Source organism: Schistocerca cancellata, chromosome 8, assembly GCF_023864275.1.
Source record: "Schistocerca cancellata isolate TAMUIC-IGC-003103 chromosome 8, iqSchCanc2.1, whole genome shotgun sequence".
Lineage (NCBI taxonomy): Eukaryota > Metazoa > Arthropoda > Insecta > Orthoptera > Acrididae > Schistocerca > Schistocerca cancellata.
Genome location: NC_064633.1, coordinates 179187836 through 179213185, shown reverse-complemented (window position 1 = coordinate 179213185; position 25350 = coordinate 179187836). Strand labels below are relative to the sequence as shown.

The 25350-nt window shown below is 43.9% G+C and overlaps 1 protein-coding gene across 2 annotated transcripts in view; it reads right to left on the bottom strand.

Annotated features, from left to right (window-relative positions):
- The window catches only part of LOC126095172 (uncharacterized), a 1128014-nt gene that overhangs the window by 3474 nt on the left and 1099190 nt on the right, over positions 1–25350 (bottom strand). The window lies entirely within an intron of this gene.

Sequence of the window (25350 nt, the reverse complement as noted above, 5' to 3'; positions counted from 1 at the left end):
TTCCGATCAACTGGAGTACAATGTGACATCAGTGACAGGTATGTTTTCAGAATGAAAGGCATTTATGAGAAATATAAAATTTACATGCTATAAACACATATGATCACTTCATATCGCTTGTGTATCACCATTACCACGCGCCTTAGAGTTAGCCATTGCATTTGGCACGAATTTGGATAAGTGATAGATTACTAAATTAATCACTAACACATATACTGAGCTGACAAATGTCATTGGAAAGGGATATTTACATAATGCATATATACTGGCAATGGCAAGGAAAGCGTTTCTGATGAAGAGAATTTGTTAACATCGAGTATAGATTTAAGTGTCAGGAAGTCGTTTCTGAGAGTATTTGTATGGAGTGTAGCCACGTATGGCAGTGGAACATGGACGATAAATAGTTCGGACATGAAGCGAATAGAAGCTTTCGAAATGTGGTGCTACAGAAGAATGCTAAAGATTAGATGGGTAGATCACGTAACTAATGAGGAGGTACTGAATAGAATTAGGGAGAAGAGGAGTTTGTGGCACAACCTGATTACAAGAAGGGATAGGCCGATACGACATGTTCTGCGGCATCAAGGGATCACCAATTATTGGAGGGCAGCGTGGAGGGTAAAAATCGTAGGGGAGACCAAGAGATGAATACACTAAGCAGATTCAGAAGGATGTAGGCTGCAGTACGAACTGGGAGATGAAGCAGTTTGCACAGGATAGAGTAGCATGGAGAACGGCATCAAACCAGTCTCTGGACTGAAGACCACAACAACAACAACAAAAATGGCTCTGAGAACTATGGGACTTAACTGCTGAGGTCATCAGTGCCCTAGAACTTAGAACTACTTAAACCCACCTAACCTAAGGACATCACAAACGTCCATGCCCGAGGCAGGATTCGAACCTGCGACCGTAGCGGTCGCGCGATTCCATACTGTAGCGCCTAGAACCGCTCGGCCACTCCGGCCGGCCAACAACAACAACATATACACATGGCGATAGCATTCCATAAACAAAAGTATAAAAAGGATTTAAAATGGTGTAACTGTCAGTTGTACTGGTGTGATTCATGTGAAAAGGTTTCCTGCCTGATTACGGCCGCCCGACGGGAATTAGCAGACATTGAACGCGCAATGATAGTTCGAGCTAGACGAATGGGACATTCCATTTCGGAAATCGGTAGGAAATTCAATGTTTCGACGTCCACAGAGTCAGAAGTGTGAGTTACCGTTCACCACGGACAACGCAGTGGCCGATGGCCTTCATTTAACGACTGAGGGCAGTGACGTTTACGCAGAGCACTTCTGCGTGAAATAACCGCAGAAATCTATGTAGGACGTACGACGAACGTACCAATTGGAACAGTCCGGCTATGGCAGCAGACGACCGACTCGAGAGTCTTTGCTACCAGCACGACATCGCCTCCACATCCTCTCCTGGGCTGGCTCGTGGACCCTTGATGACTGGGAAATGGTGATCTGTTCAGATGATCCCTCAGTTTAGTTGGTAAGAGCTGATTGTAGGGTTCGAGTGTTGCACAGACCCCTCGAAGCCATGTATCCAAATTGTCAAAATGTGTGTGAAATCTTATGGGACTTAGCTGCTAAGGTCATCAGTCCCTAAGCTTACACACTACTTAACGTAAATTATCCTAAGGACAAACACATACACCCATGCGCGAGGGAGGACTCGAACCTCCGCCGGGACCAGCCGCACAGTCCATGACCGCAGCGCCCCAGACCACTCGGCTAATTCCGTGCGGCTCCAAATTGTCTACAAGGCACTGTGCAAGACGGTGGTGCCTCTGGAGTAGTTCTTAAAAGTCATTTTAAGTGAAATGTCTAGGCAGCAGAAAGCACTGAAAGCTAGTATGGGTAATAAAGTCGAGTTTTAAAGGAAAAGTCATTATGATCACTTGTTCAAATTACAAGATTGAAAAAAAATGTCAAACGAAAACCAAAGATTAGTTTCAATGTTCTTTTTTAAAGAAATCCATAGTATATTCTTCATTTCCGTTCGTTTGTCATAAGTATTTTTGCGGTCCTTGTTTCTGTTGTGCTTGCATTTTTCCTCTAACCATTGTCCTATTTTTCGTTATGGCAGGCATAGATTTGGTTGTGTTAGCTGAGAAGACCCAACAGATAAACCAGTGACGCCGATTGCGTGTCCGGTTAATGGCTAAAGCTACAGATCAGTTTGCATGAAGATGAATTTATTTATGAAAATACAAAGTACAGTCACCAACAAACATTACATATTCACATACTCATTTACCTTTAAGCCAAATGAATACAGGCTTATTTACAGATATTTTCCTCTTGTTACGAGTATACAAAGACAATACTGAAGGCGACATATACGCTGATTTACCAAAGTCTTTATTTGCAAGTTCTGCCATATGGTAGGTGCGATAGGCAATAATGTCTCTATCAACAAAACATTCAAGTCCAGGTACGTTAGGAACTCCGGTACCTCCACGTACAATGGCTACAGTGAGCCAACCATTGCCATGATCAAATGTATATCATTAATGTCAATACTAAAATTAAGTCTACAACCACAGATAACACAAGGTCCATCGACGAGAGCGTGGGCAGCTACACTCTTTACTGGTATGCGATTCTTCTTGTCTCCAGCTGTTGTGGCGAACTCGATGTTCTCGATGGGTTTATAAACTGTCTGTCTAGAACGGCGACGAATTCTCCTGTAAGGCATCGTGGTGGCGTTCTGTGGTTGTAGACTTAATTTTAGTATTGACATTTATGATACTTTTGATCAAGGTAATGGTTGGCTCACTGTAGCCATTGTACGTGGAGGTACTGGAGTTCCTAACGTACCTGGACTTGAAATTTTTGTTGATAGAGACATTATTGCCTATCGCACCTACCATATGGCACAACTTGCAAATACAGACTTTGGTAAATCAGCGTAATCTGTCAGGTCATGTGGCCGCGTGTATCGGATCTCACAACGCGGTATGCCAGTTGTGCCGCCACAAAGGGGCATTGTGTTAGACAGCGTGAAGGCATAGAGAGCTGTTGCTGGCAGAGATGTTTCGTTTATTACAGATAGTAGACAAGTGAAAGGTTTCTTGTTTGAAACAGTGAGTTTCGTGAATTACGAGTTTATGAGCTCTCCAAGGGTCTGCACTGGTAGACATATGGCATAACTTCACAAAGTAGTGTGCTGAACATTTCTGTCACCTTTTGTTTCTGTGCCAAACACCTGCTGTTTGTTCTGTTTTCTAGTGTGATAGTTGTAAATTGTGCTACAGCGCTGACAAAGTATTAAATCAGTGTCGTGGCAGTACCATATGATCTGGGTTTTTTGTCTTCACGTCACGCAACGCTGGCTAAAATCATCTTATAAAGGCACGCAGATACTATGGATACGAGATGGGTTATCATCCGTGACGTCATCGTTACACCGCACCAGGTCCCCCAAATTTAGTGGGAGCGATAGCGGAAATGTTACGCAAGGCAACTGTCCGAAACAATATATGCCATCATAGGAGGATGTATCCGATACCAAGGGGCTCTGACGAGCAGAAAATTATGGAGTATTATAGAAATGTGCTAAACGGCATAGGTCGTAGTTGTAGACTGTCTATGTTTAAGTAAATACGTCAGTGGAACCATAGGGCTCCTGAAGCGCGATGTACTCCATGGGGATAAGAGGTCAAGTTTAGGATTTTAGCGAAATTATCCGACAATTATGATCAAAAATGTGACTGTAGCGACATTTCGTGGATTTCTTTTAGTAAATAGATCTTTCCACATTTACGTGCTCTTTGTTCGCGACATGATAATAAGGCATAATAGGCGCGTCACGTGAAGTGTGAGATGACTGGCTTGAAGAATATGAGTGGTACGTTGATAAGGCTAGATGTAGAGTGGGGAAGGATAATGCATAGAAAAGGGTGAGAAGGTGAGTACGAATTTTCAGAAGATTAGCAGGATTACTTTTGCAGGATGCCTCTCTGATTCCTACACCCCTATTCGTACAACATGGTATGACACAGCTGCCACAAAGAGTGAAAGAAGTCTATCCACTTCTCAGTGAGACAGTTTAGGGAGTGTTGCAAGGAGCAGCGATGAACCGCGAATGGGTCTCAAGCAAGTGCAGTGTAAGTACGATGATTCATGTCGGCTGTTTGATTATACGACTAATGCTGGTTTTCAGAGATAACCAGTGACTGCAACCACATAAGCGGTGGAGAGACTTCAACGGTATCTGAGTATCTGTGTTAGCTGTGTCACGAACAGAGTAATATAGATACTGTGTTCCAAAAACTAATCAATTTTTTTCGCGATGAACGGAAAAGAATTAACTAATTCCAGGTGAAGTGACAGGACAGTTTGATGGGCGGAATTCTTCGAAGAGGGGTAGAGGTTCACGGCACGAGCCCAGTCAGAAGAGCTCGATGCCGTAAAGCGGTCCAGTACGGCAATACTCACATTCAGCAGTATGCCACCGTGATCACCGGGTGTGGCCGTCCGGTTCAAATGGCTCTCAGCACTATGGACAACATCTATCGTCATCAGTCCCCTAGAACTTAGAACTACTTAAACCTAACTAACCGAATGACATCACACAACACCCAGTCGTCACGAGGCAGAGAAAATCCCTGACCCCGCCGGGAATCGAACCCGAGAACCCGGGCGTGGGAAGCGAGAACGCTACCGCACGACCACGAGATGCGGACAATGTGGCCGTCCGCCTATGGCTCAGTGCCAGGACGGTTACCGTAAGCAGGGACGCTTCGACAGCGCATAGGAACCCTGGAGCAGAAACTTGTTTTGACGCTGATAAATACTGGCCGTCTAACCAATTTGTGTCAAAGCTGTGAGTCGTCCAGTAGTGAAATATCATCAGCGTCCTCCATGAGGTCACCACTGCCCTGACAGGACTAATTGCTTAGGGAGTCCAGCAGGTCCCCGACGGGTTGAACCGAAGCCCTGTTGGCAACCGACCACTGAGGCCAGTCGCGTCCAGCCAGCGCTGGTCCGTGATTCACTCGCTGGACGTCTGTGACTGTCATTTGCCACGACCAGGCGGCACTCAACGCCCCGCACACAGGTCGAAGTTTAGCCACGGCCGGGATTGTTGGCTACACAAGGTCACACCACGCCTTCATGTTCCCAAGCGACAAAGCGCTATATCACCTGGGCACAGTTGTTCGTGATTAGTTTGAAGAACATTCTCGACAATTCGAACGTAAGATTTTTCCACGCAGATCACCCGACGTGAATCGTATCGAACTTTTAAGAGAGAAAATCGGTAGGTCAATTTGTGCTCAAACTCCTACACTGGAAACATTTTCGTAACTATCGACAGCTATAGTGGCAGCTCGTGTAGTCCATAGAGCGGTTCCAGGCGCTTCAGTCTGGAAATGCGGTGCTGCTATTGTCGCAGGTTCGAATCCTGTCTCGGGCATGGATGTATTGATGTCCTTAGGTTAGTTAGGTTTAAGTTGTTCTAAGTCTAGGGTACTGATGACCTCAGATGTTAAGTCACATAGTGCTCAGAGCCATTTGAACCTTTATTTATTTATTTATTTTTTTTTTTTTTTTTTTTGTAGTCCACACCACGTCAAGCTGCTGCACTACACCGGACAAAAGGAGGTATCGCTTATGTTTTGTCACCTCAGTGTAAGTTAGTGCAGTTTCTAGGCAGCTGGTGGTACAGCGTAAAGGGTACAGAACAGTAATCAGAGAGCCGTGTGAGGACTAGTCCCTACGCGGAAGAATCCGTTTTTATTTTGAATTTCTACGTTACTTACACTGAACACAGGCCGAAACAGTGCACAACAGACTGTATTTGTGAATGCTCTCGTAAAAGGCATCAAAAGGAACGCCAAAGAAAATTTGGTTCAAAAAATGGCTCTGAGCACTATGGGACTTAACATCTGAGGTCATCAGTTCCCCAGAACTTATAACTACTTACACATAACTAACCTACTGACATCACACACATCCATGTCCGAGGCAAGATTCGATCCTGCGACCGTAGTGGTCGCGCGGTTCCAGACTAAAGCACCTAGAACCGCTCGGCCACACCGGCGAGCAAATAGTTTGGGGCTGCAAGAAAATTTACATAATGTTTGTAAGCGGAACTTCGTATATAAAATTAAATACGACTATTTGCAGGGGATGATTTATAGGTGCTGGAGTGATATTTATCGTAAAATAGACGAGCCAGTAATTATCATGACATCTTGAAAAAGCTATAAATGCCACTTTTTTATAACTACATGGTTGTTTTAAAGTTTCTGTAGAAAACAGATTTGCTGTGCGAAGTCTATTGAGTTCACACCTAGTCAAGTTAGACGGCAGTGATTTAGATTTTGAAATACATTCATGTACAGAAAAAACAGGACACCTTGTACAACTAGAGATAGCACGATTATATTTACAGTACAAGTGCACAGTATGTTCTACAGAAATGGCGAACATTTGAGCTATGCCAACCCGTGGGTTCAAGGACAACATAAATATTGCGGTACGAGATGACATGTAAGTAAAATGTGCATCCGGCCCTCGTTGTCGCTGTTAACCGAAGGTAATGCATCAGCGTGATTTGAGCATGCGTGCAGAATGCCTCGCAGACTCATGCGCCAACCGCACCGGAAAATCAGTGAGTTTGAAACCGGGCGCAATATTGGCATGAGCGAATGTGAAGCATCCATCCGCAAAATTGCTACTCGTGTGGACTCAGTGTTTCTGCAGTGCAACGGGTGTGTGCAGAATCATTCACGGAAGGCCGTAGACCACGACGAGATAGTCAGGTCGCACCACCCACATCATCCCCCGACAAGATCTACAACTCAGCCAAATGGCATTGCAGGAGATATCTGCCTCCTCCTCGGCTGTGGGACAGCAGTGGAACAGTGTAACACATCATACACTATTAGGGATGAAAGTCTGTCCTCGTTTATTACGGCATGGGTTACTTGCGTCTCGTCCTTCTCCGTCTACCATTGACGAATGTGCAGAAACATGCTAGACGGCATTGAGTATGGAACGACAACACTGGGAACACGAATGGCATCAGATAGTTTTATCAGACGATTCCGGGTTCTGTTTGTTTGAAAATGACGGCCGCATTTTGGTTCACCGCAGACAGGGAGACCAGCATCACAGTGAATGCATTCACACAGGACATGCAGAGCCAACTCAATGCCTTGCGGTGTGGGGTGCTGTTGGGTACAATCACAAATCACAGTTGGTGCGCGTCCAGCTTACTGTGACCAGTTTGACCTACATGAATGACACCCTGCGTAGCCATACCCATTCTGCACAATACCCCAGGCGCCATTTTTCAGAAAGACAATGCACACTCACATGTTCCTGCACGAAAACGTGCTCTCCTGGTGTGACAGTGTGTCAACCTTCTGCGCTAGCCAGCCAGATCACCAGACTTGTACCAGACTTGTCGCCAATCGAATATGTGTGGGATGTGGTGAAATGACTGGTGCAGCGTTGTGACTCAGTGTCAACCATCATAGATGAACTTCGGGACCAGGTGAATACAGTATGAATGGCTATAGCACAGGACAAATTTGCGCCTTAAATGTGTCGATGCCATCTTGCATGAAACAAGTTATCTGGGCCCATGGCCGACTCTCTGCCTACTAGGCAACAGGACACATGCTGAACCGATGTAACTGAAATGCTAATCATTTCTGCAGAACATATTAATGTGCATGTCCTGTGAATATGAACGTTCTGTCTCTACTCGTTCAAGGTGTTCTGTTTTTTTTCTCAACATGAGTGTAATCCGGCACGTTTCGTGAAGAATGTCGTCTGCAGTAAGTGTCTTACGGATTGCTTGCTCTACGCTACTTATGATATTACACATATGGATACTCCGAGGCGCTGGTGCTAAGTTAAGATCATTCTAGCCGGCCGCGGTGGTCTAGCGGCTCTGGCGCTGCAGTCCGGAACCGCGGGACTGCTACGGTCGCAGGTTCGAATCCTGCCTCGGGCATGGGTGTGTGTGATGTCCTTAGGTTAGTTAGGTTTAAGTAGTTCTAAGTTCTAGGGGACTTATGACCTAAGATGTTGAGTCCCATAGTGCTCAGAGCCATTTGAACCATTTGAAGATCATTCTAAAGCTCCGAACCGGCACCCACGTCTCCGTCATATTGATGACAGCTCATTTCGCTTATTAACGTTTTGCACAGTGTTGTTCAAATAGCCAGCTAGATTTGCCTTTCTGTTTCTCTGCGGTCCTCTTCTGTGATGACATCTGTTTTTCTACAGTGGCTACGTAGATCCACTTCCAATCTAGTTCTAAGTTCTGTCGTTTGCAGGTCGACAGCTAGCAGCTCGCGACCGTCAGAATTCAGCTGCCCCCTATTGAAATTTATTCTCTCTCATAGGCAGGGAAGAGCAGGCGCGACAACAGATTCCTCTGGCTGCCACTAGTGGGATTTTAACCACCTGACGTGGCTAGAAACCCGAGAAGATTTTGTTAATTCACATCGTATTAAAATTTTTCGCATTTGGTTTACCCTTTAGAAATTATTTCTAGCCATATTACACGTATTGGTAGTCAGAACTATCTCCCATTCCCATTGGAACAACTGAAACAACAAGCAATATTCCTGTATTAAATGCATGGCAGTTAGCTAGAGATGAACAGACTGCTCGAAACCGCCAGTTGAAACTAATAACACAGTATTTTAAATAGACCACAAATCATATTGTTACAAATTAATTTAAACAGTTTATCTTACCAAAATCTAGTGTTACCTGCCACGTGCCACCACCGATAAATTATCTTCGCATTTCATTATGTGGCACTATTTGTGGGTGTGATAATACGAAATACGTCGCACTTTTGTTGAGGAACATAAAATGCCGAAAGAAAACGATCCTTGAGTTATTTGTAACGAAACTCTGTATGGTCTATTACTTCTTATGGTTTGCTACGAAAGATGTATAATGATTTTGTTACACTGGCTAATATCATAACTCTTGGCAGCGGGTCATCTTTATAAATGGCGGGTCCTCACGATAAGGGCGAGTAAACCAGCAGCGCCTTTATCGAATCACGCCTGGTCGATGAATCGACCGCACATAGGACGTAAGCGAAACGTCCCGCACACTTGTTGAAGCTGTCAGTATGTCATTTCATGCTGAGAGATTTCATCTGGGACAAAGCACTCACTCTCTCACATTGATGTTTGCTGTATTGAGGAGCGACGAACAACAGCCATCGATACTGTCACTCAGAACACTGTGAGAGGGCTTGCCGAGAATGTGATATAACAGATGAGATATATGTAGTATTACGTACAGGACACACCCCGAGACTGTTTTGGAAACCACTGTACATGCTTAATACACCTCTCAATGAGATCGTATTAAGACGCTGTATTTATGTTCTGGGTCTATGAACATTTCGCTTGACGATAAAGCCTCGGTGTGTAAGAAGGGCTACACAAACTGAAATGAGGGATCGATGTCCCTAACTTGGTATGTAGTAGGTTCCTAATGTATATTCTAAGCCAGAAAATTATAGTGTTCTTGCAGACATTATTCTGTGATATTGACGCCATAATTTTAGGAAGAAGATGCATGTGTGAAAAAAAAAACATATTTTGCAAGTAGTGCATGAAGGGCATCAAGTAAGTTCCTTCCAGATCGATTCTACAAAATTACACTACAAAGATACGAGTATACGAAAAAACTCCGTAAATGTATGGTTGCATGGAAGAAGTTTTAATTCATAGAACCCAATTCATTATAGAGGACGGCGAACATTCAGTAGAGCGAACGTAATGTAGGCTGCATATGTAAGGAGAGCTGACGCTGTCATTATACATTACCTGACAAAAAGAGTAAAGAACCTATGAAAGGTGAAGAAAACACAATGAAACTTCAAGGGTTACGTGAAGTTATTTCAGTGATTACAATACCGGGCCAAATTAATAAAGAACTTGGCAGCATGAGCCCATTTATGACTATGATCCTGAATCAGCCCTGGCCTGTGTGCCTGGATGCGTGTACTGATTCAGCTGCGAAAAGGACCACAAAGGCGTTATTTCAACACCTTAGGCAAGCTCCTAGGGCAAGCTGGTCCACAAATGTTGGAGTTTTATGACCTCGTTGGTCCCACACATGCGCTGTCAGGAACAACTCTGGGGATCTAGCTGGCGAAAGAAGTACCTCAGCATCACGCAAACAGTTCATAAGAAAAGGTGTCATGTGTGGACAAGCGTTGTTCTGTTGAAAATTTCCACCACAAGAGGATGTAGGATGTCAACGATGTACCATTGTGCCGTCTGAGCAGCATGACCGGAAGTCACATGAGATGGCTTCCCATACCATGACGCCAAGAGTAACACCGCTGTGCCTCTCCAAAGCGTTTGGAAAAATGGGACTTGTTCCTAGATCGTCACAATACTCGCCCACGATGGTCAACCAGGGCACTGGAGAACCGTGATTCGCGATGTCACTCACCAAAAGTCTATGCTTCCTAGTCACGGCAGATCTCAAACCGATTCCGATTGTGTTGAAGTGTTGACGACAGCGTAGGCATGGGATTGTAAATCCCTAGTCCTAATGTTGATAGTCTCCAACCAATGGGTTCAGATGACAGAATATTGCAGGCAGTTGATTACGTGTTCTCGAATGGCAAGCACAGATAGGAACGCGATGTCCGCCATTAAGGTGTCAAATGTGATCAACTGGGACCTTAACGACGAGTCTGTCACCCTCACGTTCCCTGCAGACCAGCTTCTGGCCATTGTAATGTCTGAATGCCACACAAGTCTGGATATTCCACGATGCGATCAGCAGACAAAGTGCTGGCCCACAATGATGCCGATAACGCGGTCTCTCTCGTGGCATCCCCATGACTTTGACAGTGATCATTCAACACCTAACTTCGCTCATACGCTTATTTACCTAAGCACATGGTATCGACACTACATGTAAAAATGCTTTTTTTTTTAAACCAGTGATGACTATTTGTGAAAAAAAAAATTGGATGATTTATTAAAGAGAGTGAGCTTCACAAACTGAGCAAGACAATAACGCGTTGGTCCACCTTTGGTCCTTATGCAAGCAGTTATTCGGCTTGGTATTGATACACAGAGTTATTGGATGTCGTTCTGAGGTATATCGTGTCGACTTTAGTCTAGTTAGATAGAGAAAACCCCAAGATGGTTTCAGTTCACTGTCCATAATGCTACAAACATTTTCAATTGAGCTGAGATCGGGTGAACTTCCCCGTCCCTTTATTTTACAGGTCCGTCATGATCACATAAATTTTTACATTTCACTATGACCGGTTTCGGGTACCGGCATCTTCAGATCATAAATTATTCTGATGTAGTACCAACGTCAAACTAAACATGTAGATACCCGTTGAGCACTTACTATGTACCTACATGTTTAGTCTGACGTTGGTACTACATCAGAATATTTTATGATCTGAAGATTCCGGTACACGAAACCGGTCATAGTGAAATGTAAAAATTTATGTGATCATGACGGACCTGTAAAATAAGGTGTCAAAAATAAGATCACGGACTCATTTTCAAACTTTATGTCTTCAACTGAGAACTTCCCCGTCGTTGTAGGATGTGGAAAGCACGAAAACAAGGAATAGAAACTCTCACCATGTGCGGGCGGACATTATCTTGTTGAAATATAAATTCAGGATACTTTGCCACGAAGGGCAACAAAACGGGGCGTAGAATATAATCGACGTACTGCTGCGCTGCAAGCGTGCCGCAGGAGACGACCAAAAGGCCCTGCAATGAGAATGAATGGCACCCCAGTTAACACTTTTGGGTGGTATCCAACCTCTCTCCGGGACACCTGCGGACACGTTTTCAGCTAGGAATCTCATTGACTAGACTAGAGTTGTCTTCAGCGACGAGCCCCATTTGAATCGAACCGCTATGAAAAACGAAGATATGTCTGGAGACGCCTCAGACAGCGGTGTGATACCATCCTGATGGTTCAAAATGGTTCAAATGGCTCTGAGCACTATGGGACTCAACATCTTAGGTCATAAGTCCCCTATAACTTAGAACTACTTAAACCTAACTAACCTAAGGACATCACACACACCCATGCCCAAGGCAGGATTCGAACCTGCGACCGTAGCAGTCCCGCGGTTCCGGACTGCAGCGCCAGAACCGCTAGACCACCGCGGCCGGCTTACCATCCTGACTTTAGCCCATCCTATGGTCTCACCACCAGAAGCGATGATCTGAGTTGCCATTTCCTTTTGTAACAGGACCCCTTTGATTGCCATCTCCGGCATCGTTAGAGCACAGCGGTATGTCGGCGATCTTGTACGCCCGTTTTGTAGCCCTTCACGTCAAGCCATCCTGGTCTTACATGATAATGCTCACCTGTACTCGGCGACAGTTTCCACTCCTTATCTTCGTGTTTGCCAAGTCCTACCTTCACCAGAAGCGTTACCAGATCTCTCCAAAATTGAGAACATTTACAGCATTATGGGCATCGCCTCCCAGCTGTGAGGTAACGGGCGAATTGTGGCACCCTGAAAATATTCTAAGTTCGGAGTTGGCGTGGCCACACGGGCCGCCCGGCGGGCCGACCACGTGGAGCCAGACGTTGGCCAAAGCAAGAGAGGTCCCGCCGGAGTGCGTGGCTCGGAATTCCATGGTGACACTGTGTCAATGAAGGAGACTTGGATTGCCGAGAGTGCCAAATATGGCGGACTTTGTGAAACCACCACGGCAGACATTTCACAGTTCGTATGGAAATTAATAGCAACCAGATGAATCAAGATACCTGAAAAAGAAACATGTATACTACTATTATTTGCGCGACGATTCTGATTAAGGCACTTATCGTAGCGATGGACGAGCTTTGAAATTCCTTCGTCGTAAAATTCGGCTGCCTGCGCCTTCAACCACGTGGTTACCTCTTCTTGCAGCTGTGCGTCGTCATCAAAACGCTGCATAGCCAACCACTTCTTCATTGCTGGGAATAAGTGGAAGTCGCTCGGTGCCAGGTCGGGACTGTACGGCGGATGAGGAAACAACTCCCACTTAAAAGATTCGAGAACTTCACGAGTGGCGTATGCCGTGTGGGCCCAGGCGTTGTCGTGAATCAGCAAGATCTTTGAGCCCAACTTTCCCCTGCGCTTGTTTTGTATTGCTCTTCTGAGGTTGCACAGAGTTTGGCAATACCTTTGAGAGATTATTGCAGTGCCTGTTTCCAGGAAATCCACAAAAATCACACCTTTTCTGTCCCAAAAGAGGTAACCACGTGGTTTAAGGCGCAGGCGGCCGAATTTTACGACGAAGGAATTTCCAAGCTCGTCCATCGCTACGATAAGTGCCTTATTTTAAATGGCAACTAAGTAGAAAAGTAGTATTTAAGTGTATGATAAAAAAATTTCCCCATACTTTATTTATTTTAATTCCAAAACGTAATGTACTTTGTGGATAGCCCTCGTACTATTCATGATGAAATTGGTTAAATATTTACTGTATTTATAAAGCACAGAGACATTAGGCTACGGACCTACCATTTGTTCTATTCCTTTGATATACGTTTATTTAATTTGATTATGTATTTAATAATGTGTGTTAAAGCGTTTTTATGGTTCAAATGTAGTAATATTTATTTAATTTCAAGTTATTTAAATGTAAATCCAGTATTTCGTAGGTGTTTCAATATGTTTGTGAGTGTACGTAGACTTGGAGACATGGAGGAGTTCTCTACCCAATCACAGCACTCATTGCTAAGAGAGACGTTTGCAGGTTGGGGAGGAGCATCGTTTCCGGAGAGGACACGGGGGAGTTCTGAACAGTGCGGCGCGGGGGCAGTGGCACAGAACACGGGGAGGCTGGACGCGACTGCGCGACGGACGCACGGTCGCAAGAAAGACTTGCAGAGTGTGGATCGGTTTGCGCGTGGTCGCGGCGGATAGAAATACTTCGGAGTGCCGACTTGTGCACTTGTGACATTTCCGTGGCTTCTACAGCGAAGACGTAGTGTACGTTTAGAAATGAATATCTCGTCAGCTATGTTGTTGTTCATAACTAATCTATTGTTTCCCTGTTATTAAACGTATATTTTATTTAATTGCTGGACCATCGACACCAATAAGTGTTTGGCAGAAATATACCGCATTCTCGAAAGTACTTATACAATTGTACTCATCATTTAGATTCGTTAAGATAGCACCTGCAGATTTTATTTAATTTCAATCTTTCATTTATATATTTCTACGTTACATTCACTACTGCCGAGTGATAGGAACCTTCGATCATTCGATTCATGTGTATATTCATATTGTGTACTATTGCCTCAGCAGTATTTGGCTTGTAATGCGGCAACTACGTATCCCAGCCCCTAGACAACGAAACCAGCCAAAATTTTTAATCTTTCAGCTTTGAGACCGATGGTACATAGCTGAGGGCTACACCGTCATCACTTCATTTCCTATTCTTGAAAGCCCGCAACACTCACCATTTCTCTCAGGAGAACACCCTACAATTCTGTCGATCATTGCCAAGCGAGTAACTGCTTGCATAAGGGCCAGAGGTGGACCAACGCATTATTGGGTTGCTCCATTTGTGAAGCTCTTTCTCCTCAATAAATCTCAAATTTTTCTGGAAATGTAATCATTTTTTCTCCTTGGAGTGTAGCACTAATGAACTCTGGTGGCCGTTCTAAATATCACACACAATGGTAAATTTAATACACACACACCGACTTATACAAAGTTGCATTGCCATCCAACTATTTCTTCTGGCTGCTTTTTCTGTCAGGCAGTGAACATACATGGTGTATGATATAGAATCAGTGGCACTCTGTGTCTACAAGAGACTATTATTCAACACACAGAATGTTATGGAAATCAAAATAGATTGAAAATTGTTATACTGATGCCACTTAATTTGGCCTGATGTTAAATTTAATTTATTGGCTCTATGTTATAAACTGCAGCCATTGCCTATAACTGCCCTTTTTTCACTTGTTTTAGGACCGCACATATAACTGCGGCAATTCTAGCAAGTTGTCATCACGGGATAGAGTTCACATTCTGCACATGTTCAGCACTTTATCAGGAGCGATGCGGCCAGATAAGAGTCGTCGGCTCCTAGGAACTTTTATACTGAAGTTTAGATCTTTCCAAAGTGCTTTCATGAAAATCTTGTCACGATATACCTTTAAACAGAAACATGCTATTAAGGATCACGTAGAATAGTGTGTTGTAAGCGCTTTAATAGTGCAGATAATATCTGTTACATCTGTGGCGAATTGATATTTGCATCGAGGAAGAGTTCAACTAATATTTCTATAAAACGGATACATTTCATACATTTCTGCTTTAAGAAACATGACCAAGCGAAAAAGTCAACCTGATGTGTGATGACTGAGAAAGGAAATCTTGTCTTTGGCCTGCGTTGATTTGCAGAATACTCAGCAACCATCCTAACAAAAGTGCAAGGAAAGTTTTCAGTGCCATATATCTTACCTGTTAGTAAATCTTCTGGGTTGTATGGTCATGGTCCATGAAACTTTATTGTTCCCGACTCTTCGTCCGCGGGTGCATTGGACAACTCCTAAAAAAAACTGCTGGTTCCACTGACTCGATCAAAAAGACTCAGCGAAAGCAGGAACCTCTAAAGATGTCAAATGCAGTTCAAGACGAAAATTTGGGTACAGGGTAGTCCCATGGTCACAGCACAGCAGACCCAACAGCAACGCTCTAATGATTTATTTCTCCAATGATCCTCAATATGCAAAGCGGTCTCCTTGAAGAAAAAACGTACTAACGTATACGTTAATACACGGTTTGTAACTGGTTGCAACTTCGTGGCAAACCAGGTACTGTTCCTAAAACTCTTAAAAATTGTGCCAGAGCTATGGATGACTCGTGTTATACTTGGCACCAAACCATAGTTGTTATTCTGTGATTAGTCTCCCGTGGTTATCGCGATTATGCTCTTATCCTCTCTCTCCGCGAGTTGCTGCAGCATCAGCGTTTGTCGATATTTGCACCCTTGTACTATCTTTGACCTCGCTATTTTAGTTTCCGGCTGTGCCGTGTGGGGCAGTTGGTCGGTTTGCGTGGAGCAGCGTTGAAGTCTATGTGGCGCGTGTCTGGCCGGGGCCGCTGGCGGCGTCCACGTGCAGTCAGAGTGTGAGGGGCTGTTCCCATTGCTACTCATTGATACCGGACATGAAAGTTGGGCCTTTACTTATTCTAGCCGCGAGCCCCAACTGTTCACATTGTATCGCTTGGATTTCATTGTGGGCTCTTGGGACATTCCCACGAGCAACAACGTGTGTTTTCAAGTTGGCAAAATTCTAGCCGCCCTCCTGTGGAGTTTAACTTAACTTGATTATTTTTGAATTCAAATACACCAGCAGAATCTTCCGCCTTGTTGTCGTTAACGTTCAGGTTACCCGCCCCGGTCGTTGGCGTAAATTCAGGCAGTATATTTTCCTCGTCGTGTTGTGGCTGTCCAGCACGGCGTGTAGTTTGACAGCTGAACGTGTAATTCGTTGTGGGCGCCGATACCTTCTGCGTTGTTCCATTGAACTCCCTGTTGTGTGCTGGTTGGGTGGAGCGGAAGTTATTCTGTCACTTGGTCCGTTGACTGTCTGTCGGTTGAGTTGCCGTCAGATTGAGAACTGTTGGGCCGACTGCCTGTCTCACTTAAGCGAGTGTTAGTGTTGGAGTTCCAGAGCGACCCTTGAAAACTTCTGAGCGACGTTTGATGTGCTGCCTTTTCTTATTTGTCCTTGTTGTTTGTTTATGTATGCCTTCCAGCCGATTTTAAATTAAAGTTGTGTTGCCCTGAAGGCGTGAGATTGAATGGTGTATTTAGTCCGGAATTAAGTTCTAAAATTAATGTTTGGCTTGCTCTGTATTTCATGTTTTCTTTACTGTTGTAATGTTTGTCAAATGAATAAAGTAGTATGTCCGAGTGCAACTGACAGCTACTTATTTTGGGCCCTTTCCTAGAATTAAACGATCTGTCATGTCCTGCGGGTATAGCAGGGGACATCAGTACCATCAATTTTTAATTCGCGGCACTTCTGATTTTGCTCTACCCACCTGGAGACGTTAGCCCTAGTATACTGAGGTGACAGAGGTTAAGGGACAGCGATGTGCGGAAACACAGATAGCAGTAGTATCGCAGATAGAAGGTACAAAGGGGCAGTGTATGGGCGGAACTGTCATTTGTACTCAGGTCATTCCTGTGACAAGGTGTCCAACGTGACTGCCGGAGTACGACGGGAATTAACAGACTTTGAACACAGAATGGGAGTTGGAGCTTCATGCATAGGACCCTCCATTTCTAAAATCGTTAGGGAATTCAGTAACCTGAGATTCACAGTGTCAAAAGTGTGTTGAGAATACCAAATTTCAGTCATTACCTGTCACCACTGATAATGTAGAGGCCGACGGCCTTCCTTGACGGCCACGAGCAGCGACGTTTGCGTAGAGTTGTCAGTGCTATCAGACAAGCATACTGCGTGATACAACAGCAGAAATCCCGTTGGTCAGTGCAGCGAAATCTTGCGTTGATTGGCTATGAAAGCAGACAACCGACCTGTGCTAACAGCACGACATCGCATGCAGTGCCTCTCCTGGGCTTGTAACCACATCGACTTGACCCTCGACTAACGGAAAACCGTAGCTTTGTCAGATGAGTCCAGATTTCGTTTGGTAAGAACTGATGGTAGGATTCGAGTATGGCGTAGACCCCACGACGCCATGGTCCCAAGTTGTCTGGAAGGCACTGTACAAGTTGGTCGTGGCTGCATAATGGTATGAGTTATGTTTACGTGGAATAGACAGAGTCCTCTGTTCTAATTGATCATTGATTGGAAATGGTTGTGTCTGGCTATTTTGAGGCCATTTGCAGCCGTTCATGGACTTCATGTTCCCAAACAGTGACCCGATGTCAATGGTCTACAGGTGATCGCGAGTGGTTTGGAGAACATTCTGGACAGTTCAAGCGAATGAAGTCTTAATTTCTTCTATAGGACGAGAGGACAGTATAAACAGCTCTAAACAAAGATAAAAAGATTAAAGCCATGAGTCCCATCGAACATTTATGGGACATAATGCAGAGGCCAGTTGGCGTACAACAGCTCGCACCAACAACATTCCAATGACTTGTTGAACCCAGGCCACGTTGCGTTGCTGCATATGCCGAGCATTTTCGGAGGCACCCCATAACTTTTCACGCTCCTGTCTAGCGTTAGTGCTTGGATAGGGGGTGCGGTCGACGGTTTTTGCCAGCAGCGCCGTTCCCGGCCTTGGTGAAACAGCGCGAGCGAGAGTGTAGCAGTAACCTGCTCCAGTTCGAAGGTGGTGCGTCCCTCGGAAGCCAGAGCTAGGTACGCGATCGCACGATGCGTGGGTCCCGGAGAGCTGGTATCGGCGATCGGACTGTGTTTGGCGGCTTGGGCTGTGCTTCAAGGCAGTCATCGGATTGGGTTTCTAGGGTTACCAGGACACGAGTTGTAAGGACACCTTACGGGCGAACGGTGCGGTAATCATTCGCTGGACGACCCATAGGAGGGCAGTGGCAGCTGAGCCGAGGACACGTTCCTCTACAAGCTGGTTGCGGAACTGTCGACGGTACATTAGTAACTTTCGGTGCAGGGGGCGGCCACTGTGTGGACACAAGCATCTGGAGGACCGGTTGGTGTCTTCCCGAACGAATGCATGGCAACTCTTGTGGAGGCTGAGAATGAGGTTTCTGTGTTTCAAAAGGAGCACTAGCTGCGTGCTTCTGACCATGAAGGTTGCATTCTGGTGGTTGAGTGATGCAGTAGAACGTGCAGTGCTGAGTAAAAGCGCTGCACAAAGCGTCTACATCTAAATTTACATCTACACTCCGCGAGGCACCTTACGGTGTTTGACGGAGGGTACTTTGTGTACCAATTGCACCTCCCGTTTCAGTGCTCCAGTCCTGTATGGCTCGTGGAAGGAATCGAGTGCTTTTAAGCCTCCACGTGGGCTCAAATCTCTCTAATTTTATCTTTATGGTGTTATCGTGAGACATCCGTCGGAAGAAGCAATGTATGGCTGACTCTTCCAGGAGTATAACCCCTTAAGAGCTATAACAATATACCATAACGTGATGCTGTACGCCTCTCTTACAGCGTCTTGGGTTACCTAAGCATCTCGGTGATACTTTCGTCATTACTAAATCAAGCTGTAAGACCTATAAGGAAATATGCTGCCCTTCTTCCGATCGTCTCTGTTTCCGCTATCAGTTCTATCTGGTACAGATTCCTTACTGACGAGCAATATTGAAGTATTTTTCGAATGAGCGTTTTCTAAGGTACGTCCTTCGTTCATGGACTGGATTTCCGGAGGATTATTCCAATGAACGCCAGTCTGCCATCTGCCTTACACGGGATTAATTTTATGTGGTTGTTGTCCTTCAGATCGATTCATACGCATACTCCTACATAATTTATGGAAGTAACTGCTTCTAGTAATTGTACTGGAATTTTGTAATCATACAATTAGGAGTTCTATGTCTATGTATTCGCAATACGCTATACATATTTATGTGGAAGGTTGACTGTCACTCGCTGCAGGTGTCGATCGTCTGCAAATCTTCTTGAATATTGATAGAACTTTGTAGCGTGGCGATTTCTCTGTATGCAACGGCATCATCCGCGAAAAGCCTCATACTACTTCCCACGCTATCCACTAGGTCATTTATACCTATTGCGTGAAGTAATTGCCGGACGCGTTTGCCGAGCGGTTCTAGGCGCTACAGCCCGGAACTGCGACACTGCTACGGTCGCAGGTTCGAATCCTGCCTCGGGCATTGATGTGTGTGATGTTCTAAGGTTAGTTAGGTTTAAGTAGTTCTAAGTTCTAGGGGACTGCTGACCTCAGATATAAAGTCCCATAGTGTTCAGAGCCATTTTGTTATTTGTTTTTTAAAGTAATTGTTCTTTAACACTCCAATGGTGCACGCCCTAAATTACTTTTGCATTTTAAGACCTCTCTCCGTTCAGAATGAAATGCTTTGTTCTGTATGGTAGAAACTCTTGAATCCGGTCACATAGATGGTCTAATTTTCCAAGTGTTCGTATTTTGTTCAATAGGCGGCCGTGCGGAACTGTATCGATTGGCTTTTGGAAGTCAAGGAACACGGTATCTACATGGGTTCCTGTATCTACCACTTTTTGTGTCTCCTGGACGAACAGAGTGAGCTGGGTTTCACAATCGTTGTTGCTCCCCATAGAGGAGACTTTCCGTTTTCAGAAATGTCATAACACGTCAACATTAAAATGTTCCAAAATTCTAAAACAGATCGACGTCAGAGATACAAGCGCACATTTTTGTGCGTCTGTTCGAAGACCTTTTTTTTTCAATCATTAGGAAGGCTTCGTTCCTCACGAGGCCTACGATACTCTGCTTCTAGAAGATGACCAAGTTCTTTCGCAGACTACGTGTAGAATCGACTGGTTTCCCGTCAGTTTCACTGGCCTTTCCTCTGTTGAGTGATTCCAGATGCTTTTCTATCCCTTGATCACTTTCTTCGATATCCGTCATTTTGTCCTTCGAGCGACGATTTAACGGAGAATCTACATTGCGATCTTCCTCTGTGAAATAATTTTGGGTGTGTTATCTGAAAGTGACAGCGATTTGGTATTTGCTAAATTACACGCTTGTATTTGATAAATTACACGTTGCGGATGTGACTGATCTGTATTATACAGAAACTGACCTTGTCTGTATTGCGCTGTAAGCGTGATTGATTTATTGATGCCAATTTTTCAAATAAATTACTTTATTATGTTCTCTGTGCGTCAATTAGTATATTTTATTGTACAGGACTTCATTGAGATATATGCGTAGACAGTTTGGTAGAGGGTTATTGGTAGCTTTGGTTGTGGCTAGTTCATAATGATTAATTGGTGATGGCAGTAGTACTAGACCAATATTAAATTACGTGCTATGTAGATAATGTTTAATAAGTCTAAGAGATGTTTTAGCGTCTTGCAGTTAACTGCAGAATTTATGTCTATTATATTTCCTGTGCGTGTCCGAGTGCCATGTATTGCAATTGTTGCACTGTTGCGCGATTTTGTGCCAGGGGAAAATGGTTGATTACGTTTACTGTACTGAAGGTATTTTATTTTACCCCCTTATCTGACCGACGCTTTCAAAAATTATACGGGTTTCACCGTTATTATGCTACTAATCTGTTATAAGAAGATTTTGTGTTTACTATTTTAATTATTAAACTGGGCCCAATTCGGCACAACCCCAGCCCGAACCCCACGATACTCTAAACCTAGGCTACAGAAGCTTTATGTGATATCTAATGAATTCTGCAGCGAAGAGGAAAACATTTGAAAATATGTAGACTTATATCTTAAAAGTTACCTGTTAAATAGCCACTTACACTTTTTAGCTGCATCATTGCTTTTTTTAGCAAACTAGTTGTCAGAACATCAATGCAAAGATGGTTCTGTACGAGTATCGACTACAGACAGTCACTATCTTCAAAGTTTTCTCTATGTCAGTTTTGACAGAAACATAGTCATACGTTTCCAGACGTGTTAGCCAATGAATGCCAGCCGGAATACGAGAACGCGGTGTCGTAGCTTTTAAAACCAGCATCAGTGGTGCTTAGCGCTGGTGAAGTCGGCTGACTGGTGTTAAAAGCGGCTGTGACTGGTTTACAGTTTTGTTGGAATAGCTTTATTCATTGCTGTTATCTAAAGGAAGTGCTCATGATCGAGGATATTCTGGTTCAAATGGCTCTAAGCACTATGGGACTTAACATCTGATGTCATCAGTCCCCCAGACTTAGAACTACTTAAACTTAACTAACCAAAGGACATCACATACATCCTTGCCCGAGGTAGGATTCGAACCTTCAACCGAAGGAGCAGCGCGGCTCCGGACTGAAGCGCCTAGAACCGCTGGATATTCTGGTAAATAATTCGTGAGGTGCTAGCATTACACGGTTAAGTTTTCACTAATTTTTGTTGCTAAACTTGCTATGAATTGTGGAAGTGAACCTGTGCTTCGCATGCTGTTGCAAACGGTTTGCGCCTTTATGAAGTCGTTAGCCACGAAAATGTTTACAGAAACGGACTTCAGTCACTTGATTCGTTATACAGCGTGTTCAATCATTCTTATCTTCAGTACAGCATATCAAATATTTTTATTTATATGTAAACGCTGTTCAAGTAAAAAGTGTGCATCTTTAGTCTGCCTAACATGTACCGCACGGTGCCAAGAAAAGTGGACTGTTCGGTTCAGCTTATTTTTCAACGATAATATGTAAAGTATTCCTCAAAAATGTTCTCTTTTCTAGTTTTCTTGGTCAGTTGATCGTTGCTAAAGAGCTTAAACATAACTGGTAATCTGTTACCGTTATCCGTTAGCACAGTACAATATACGGCCTTAGGCTGAATAACTTCATACGTTCAAATACACGGAAGCGCCAAAGACACTGGTATAGGCATGCATATACAAATACAAAGATATGTAAACAGGCAGAATACGGCACTGCGGTCGGCAGTGCCTATATCAGGCAAGAAGTATCTGGCGTACTTGTTAGATCGATTACTGCTGCCTCAGTGGCAGGTTATCACGATTGAAGTGAGTATGAACGTGGTATTATAATCGATAAGTGCCCATGTGATAAGGAATACCAGTCAACCCATGATAAGAAGATTGCAGCACTGCATGGATACCAATGGTCATCAGTTCGAACAGCTTCTGTAAATGGACGTTCATGCCACCTTTTTGACCTTCGTTGACCTTCAAAGACCTTACTGTTACACATCATTGGATTCGCCTCGATAGCCGCTTTCAGAAAATAAATACCAAACCATAGCATCCCATTTAAAAAAAAAAACAAAAAAAAGATGACCTTCGTATCTCTGAAGCGATACCACCTAGCAACAAAAAACCAATGTCATATTATGGCCGCCTTTGTCCCATGCAACTTTTTGTCCCACAAACTTTTCAACTCCTACCATACTTTCGTAGTTATTATTGGTGGCAATAGTTACTGACTCACCCTGTATATACTGATAAAGTTCATTTCTAAATGAGTTGACTGCTTACACGCTGGTGCACTGCAATATAACACGTCACAAAAACTACACTTTTTGGAATTGCTCATTATTTTGTCCCTGTGAATTGTAGCGTTGTGGGCGACGAACGTGATCATCACATTCACCAGGATATGCTCCCGACGGGGAAAGCATACAAAAGAAAGCAAAGGAGCCCTGCTATGTTAAGTGATTATTACTGGGAAGTAGAAAAGGTCGCTCCTGCAACATAGTACCAAAGGCAGGACAGAAAGAGATGCTCTTTTCATCTCTCCTTGCAAGATACAAAAAAAGAAGGTAGTGCCATTATCTCTGAAATGAGAATGAAAGAAAAAATTAACCATCGTTTTCTCCGTTTGAGTCCTACGAAATCCTAAGAAATGATATTTCCTTCACCGTAACAATCAACGATTCAAAATTTGTAGAACAGCAAGGTGTGTATTATGATTGTCACGGCATCGATTAATTTGTGCCGTGATGGGCACGACACCGCTTTGCTTTCATTTGCCGGCGGTGTTGCCAAGCTGTGCAACTGGACATTATAGAGGGTGCTTTTGTCCTCGTCTTGACCGAGGATACGTGCCGCCCTTGGTGGGTCTTCAATGGGAGATGGACTGGACAGCAATCAGCGGACTGGCGTGTCCCAGAGGGGTGCAATTGGCAGCAACTGACTTAACGTTGCAGACTTCCACCTGTCGGCTGTTGGAGGGGGGGGGGGGGGCACATAGTGTTTTTGTGCCGCTCCCATGGCTGTTAAATGTATTCCATGTGAGTTGTTGTTCTAAGCAATCCTAAAGGTTAAGCTACTTCTGTTGCTCTACCGCCGTCAGCACTTCCAGCGGAGTCTTACGTACCGGTTCCTTGTTTCAATATTCTGTTGGTGGAATCTTGTCCATGTTTTTGCTGATATTTTTCTTTAACGCCTGTTATTAATATTTAACATCTGTATTTAAGCTTTTGGCCAAACTGATCTTGTGCATAATGTTATGTATTTAGAGTAGCTAGCTACTGAAGCAAGTCGCCATCTTTAAGTCAGAGTTGCAATTCTGTATTTTAAATCTTGGAAAATTAATTTCTCATTTTATAATAGTTTTAGTGTCACAGTGTTTTGAGTTGTTTAAAGATTTAATTCCAAATTTTGAGCAGTTTAGGGCTGTCGTCATTAATAAAAGTATTTTTGCTGTCCTTTGTTATGTTTACAGGTTCAAATGGCTCTGAGCACTATGGGACTCAACTGCTGTGGTCATAAGTCCCCTAGAACTGAGAACTACTTAAACCTAACTAACTTAAAGACATCACACACATCAATGCCCGAGGCAGGATTCGAACCTGCGACCGTAGCGGTCGCGCGCTTCCAGACTGTAGCGCCCAGAACCGCTCGGCCACTCCGGCCGGCCGTTCAGTTTACAGTATAGAAATAAAAACGTAAATGTTTTTTGTCCATAATCGTATAGCTCCAACAGTTCTTAACCAATTCCTTTGAAATCTTGACGCAGCTTTGCACTCAAATACGCGTACGTTTTTGTATAACTACTAGAGTGCTACGTATAATACTGTAATAAGTACAGTGGAAATTTAGATAAAAACGTAAATTTTCGATTGTCCAAAATCCACCTACTGTTTCAAAAATTTGGCACAATATTGCATTCGAATACCTACTTTTAATATGTATAATATATAAATAAACATGTAATACGTTAAGGGGAAACTTTATTACCAAAAGTCGTTAAAAACTGTTGACCAATTTACTGCAGATGTTTACATAATATTCTAATGAACATTCGGACAGACATAAGCTACAAAGAAGTTGTCGTTATGGCTTAGCAGCTTGTGATTGGGATACTACTACGGAATCTGAATTTGCAATAACAATAAACAAACGTTAACAAACTTCAAGGTCAGAGAGTGAGGAAACTAGAGCAAATGGAGAGAGAGGGGGAGAAGGAGAAAATGCACAGAGTGGGAGGGGAGGAATGATAGACAGAGGGAGGGGAAGGAGGAGGGGATGAACGTAGAGAGGAGAAAAAGGAGATGGAAGGAGGAGAAGGGGGGCGGAGAACAGATTAGGACGTATATCCAATATCCGCACATACTAGAAACGCGTGCCTTCCGGTTCCTTTCTTTTCCATTTAACGAGACTGAGCACAAAAACGCCTGGCCGGGGACAATTAGTATTTAATAAATCAAATACGATTTACTGAGAAACTTATTGCGCGCTTCAGCCTTGTTCTCCCACTCCCCTTCTGCCTGGTATCACAATGGTAACGAAATGAACCAC